The sequence below is a fragment of the Anopheles merus genome, unplaced genomic scaffold, assembly GCF_017562075.2.
Source record: "Anopheles merus strain MAF unplaced genomic scaffold, AmerM5.1 LNR4000027, whole genome shotgun sequence".
Classification (NCBI taxonomy): domain Eukaryota; kingdom Metazoa; phylum Arthropoda; class Insecta; order Diptera; family Culicidae; genus Anopheles; species Anopheles merus.
The window spans coordinates 115,190-120,000 of NW_024427607.1; positions in this window are offsets into that span (position 1 = coordinate 115,190).

The following is a 4,811-nucleotide window of genomic DNA, read 5'->3' on the forward strand; positions in this document are numbered from 1 at the left end:
GAAGTATAGATATCTTTCTAATGCTTTTCTAATGAAGAATATGGATGTTAGAAGTATAGATATCTTTCTAATGCTTTTCTAATGAAGAATATGGATGTTAGAAGTATAGATATCTTTCTAATGCTTTTCTAATGAAGAATATGGATGTTAGAAGTATAGATATCTTTCTAATGCTTTTCTAATGAAGAATATGGATGTTAGAAGTATAGATATCTTTCTAATGCTTTTCTAATGAAGAATATGGATGTTAGAAGTATAGATATCTTTCTAATGCTTTTCTAATGAAGAATATGGATGTTAGAAGTATAGATATCTTTCTAATGCTTTTCTAATGAAGAATATGGATGTTAGAAGTATAGATATCTTTCTAATGCTTTTCTAATGAAGAATCTGGATGTTAGAAGTATAGATATCTTTCTAATGCTTTTCTAATGAAGAATATGGATGTTAGAAGTATAGATATCTTTCTAATGCTTTTCTAATGAAGAATATGGATGTTAGAAGTATAGATATCTTTCTAATGCTTTTCTAATGCTGAATATGGATGTTAGAAGTATAGATATCTTTCTGATGCTTTGTACTAATGAAGAATATGGATGTTAGAAGTATAGATATCTTTCTAATGCTTTTCTAATGAAGAATATGGATGTTAGAAGTATAGATATCTTTCTAATGCTTTTCTAATGAAGAATATGGATGTTAGAAGTATAGATATCTTTCTAATGCTTTTCTAATGAAGAATATGGATGTTAGAAGTATAGATATCTTTCTAATGCTTTTCTAATGAAGAATATGGATGTTAGAAGTATAGATATCTTTCTAATGCTTTTCTAATGAAGAATATGGATGTTAGAAGTATAGATATCTTTCTAATGCTTTTCTAATGAAGAATATGGATGTTAGAAGTATAGATATCTTTCTAATGCTTTTCTAATGAAGAATATGGATGTTAGAAGTATAGATATCTTTCTAATGCTTTTCTAATGAAGAATATGGATGTTAGAAGTATAGATATCTTTCTAATGCTTTTCTAATGAAGAATCTGGATGTTAGAAGTATAGATATCTTTCTAATGCTTTTCTAATGAAGAATCTGGATGTTAGAAGTATAGATATCTTTCTAATGCTTTTCTAATGAAGAATATGGATGTTAGAAGTATAGATATCTTTCTAATGCTTTTCTAATGAAGAATATGGATGTTAGAAGTATAGATATCTTTCTAATGCTTTTCTAATGAAGAATCTGGATGTTAGAAGTATAGATATCTTTCTAATGCTTTTCTAATGAAGAATATGGATGTTAGAAGTATAGATATCTTTCTAATGCTTTTCTAATGAAGAATATGGATGTTAGAAGTATAGATATCTTTCTAATGCTTTTCTAATGAAGAATATGGATGTTAGAAGTATAGATATCTTTCTAATGCTTTTCTAATGAAGAATATGGATGTTAGAAGTATAGATATCTTTCTAATGCTTTTCTAATGAAGAATCTGGATGTTAGAAGTATAGATATCTTTCTAATGCTTTTCTAATGAAGAATATGGATGTTAGAAGTATAGATATCTTTCTAATGCTTTTCTAATGAAGAATATGGATGTTAGAAGTATAGATATCTTTCTAATGCTTTTCTAATGAAGAATCTGGATGTTAGAAGTATAGATATCTTTCTAATGCTTTTCTAATGAAGAATATGGATGTTAGAAGTATAGATATCTTTCTAATGCTTTTCTAATGAAGAATATGGATGTTAGAAGTATAGATATCTTTCTAATGCTTTTCTAATGAAGAATATGGATGTTAGAAGTATAGATATCTTTCTATGCTTTTCTAATGAAGAATATGGATGTTAGAAGTATAGATATCTTTCTAATGCTTTTCTAATGAAGAATATGGATGTTAGAAGTATAGATATCTTTCTAATGCTTTTCTAATGAAGAATATGGATGTTAGAAGTATAGATATCTTTCTAATGCTTTTCTAATGAAGAATATGGATGTTAGAAGTATAGATATCTTTCTAATGCTTTTCTAATGAAGAATATGGATGTTAGAAGTATAGATATCTTTCTAATGCTTTTCTAATGAAGAATATGGATGTTAGAAGTATAGATATCTTTCTAATGCTTTTCTAATGAAGAATATGGATGTAGAAGTATAGATATCTTTCTAATGCTTTTCTAATGAAGAATATGGATGTTAGAAGTATAGATATCTTTCTAATGCTTTTCTAATGAAGAATATGGATGTTAGAAGTATAGATATCTTTCTAATGCTTTTCTAATGAAGAATATGGATGTTAGAAGTATAGATATCTTTCTAATGCTTTTCTAATGCAGAATATGGATGTTAGAAGTATAGATATCTTTCTAATGCTTTAATGAAGAATATGGATGTTAGAAGTATAGATATCTTTCTAATGCTTTTCTAATGAAGAATATGGATGTTAGAAGTATAGATATCTTTCTAATGCTTTTCTAATGAAGAATATGGATGTTAGAAGTATAGATATCTTTCTAATGCTTTTCTAATGAAGAATATGGATGTTAGAAGTATAGATATCTTTCTAATGCTTTCTAATGAAGAATCTGGATGTTAGAAGTATAGATATCTTTCTAATGCTTTTCTAATGAAGAATATGGATGTTAAGAAGTATAGATATCTTTCTAATGCTTTTTAATGAAGAATATGGATGTTAGAAGTATAGATATCTTTCTAATGCTTTTCCAATGAAGAATATGGATGTTAGAAGTATAGATATCTTTCTAATGCTTTCCACTGATCGGTACACAATTTTGGTGCACGGCTATCCTGACCGGCAACTTGTACCAACATGGACATCCATGAACGCGTACGCTCGGGCTGCGCCCTCCGTGTTGTACTTCCCTGATCGGTACACAATTTTGGTGCACGGCTATCCTGACCGGCAACTTGTACCACATGGCATCCATGAACGCGTACGCTCGGGCTGCGCCCTCCGTGTTGTACTTTCCCTGATCGGTACACAATTTTGGTGCACGGCTATCCTGACCGGCAACTTGTACCAACATGGACATCCATGAACGCGTACGCTCGGGCTGCGCCCTCCGTGTTGTACTTTCCCTGATCGGTACACAATTTTGGTGCACGGCTATCCTGACCGGCAACTTGTACCAACATGGACATCCATGAACGCGTACGCTCGGGCTGCGCCCTCCGTGTTGTACTTTCCCTGATCGGTACACAATTTTGGTGCACGGCTATCCTGACCGGCAACTTGTACCAACATGGACATCCATGAACGCGTACGCTCGGGCTGCGCCCTCCGTGTTGTACTTTCCCTGATCGGTACACAATTTTGGTGCACGGCTATCCTGACCGGCAACTTGTACCAACATGGACATCCATGAACGCGTACGCTCGGGCTGCGCCCTCCGTGTTGTACTTTCCCTGATCGGTACACAATTTTGGTGCACGGCTATCCTGACCGGCAACTTGTACCAACATGGACATCCATGAACGCGTACGCTCGGGCTGCGCCCTCGTGTTGTACTTTCCCTGATCGGTACACATTTTGGTGCACGGCTATCCTGACCGGCACTAAATCGTCACTTTTCGTCCATAACCTAGGAACGTCGTGTAGGTTTCATCATTTTTATGTTTGATTCGGTTTAATATGATTGAAAAATACGCTAAGTCCCAGAAATCTGAACTCGAATACTTCCTCCATGTTGCGCCAAAAGCTACTGACCAACGCCTAGCTTGAGACCCATTTATAGTTTAATTTCCATTAATAGTTTTGAAAAATACGCTAAGTCCCAGAAATCTGAACTCGAATACTTCCTCCATGTTGCGCCAAAGCTACTGACCAACGCCTAGCTTGAGACCCATTATAGTTTAATTAAATTAATAGTTTTGAAAAATACGCTAAGTCCCAGAAATCTGAACTCGAATACTTCCTCCATGTTGCGCGCCAAAAGCTACTGACCAACGCCTAGCTTGAGACCCATTAATAGTTTAATTTAAATTAATAGTTTTGAAAAATACGCTAAGTCCCAGAAATCTGAACTCGAATACTTTCTCCATGTGGCGCCAAAAGCTACTGACCAACGCCTAGGTACATGGTTGGTACATGGATTGTATGCATGCAGGCGTACTGCCGTGCTGGACCGGAAAATCGCACTAGCTACTAGAACGTAGAGTAATTCCCCTAGATAGGTGCTTTTGCATGCCTCTGATCGACGACCATGCAACTTGCAACGTGCGACACGCGTAGGTAGGCTTCCCCATACAAGTTCCCTAGGGTAGCACCAAATTGCATACTTTCAGGCGTAATTTTCGGAACCGTGTACCGTGCATGGTACAAGTATCAGTAGCTCGTGCAATTTGTTTTGCATCGTGTTGCGGTTGCCGGTGCGTCAAGATAGGAGTGTTTCGAGACTTTTGCCAAGCTTGAGTGCCATTTGCAGGATAATTGATGTTCTAGCCACGTTAAACATGCCACTTAATGCCGAAAAGGAAAAAGCCGTTTTCTAGGGACGTCCTGTCAAAAAGGTTGCCATCAGCGCTTTCCTCTCGAGTTCAGGATTCTTGGACTTAGCGTTTTTTCACGATCCAATCAAAAGACCAGATCGTGAAATAAACAATTAATACAAGTATGTACTAGTACATCCCTTCAACCGAAGGAAGTACACCATACATGACCCGTACGCCAATCATCCAAGCACATGACACGTCGACTAAGTCAACACATCATACAACTTGGACAACCGACGGGCAAGTAGGTCATCTCGTACACGACACATCGACCGACGAGGTCAACACGCCATGCACA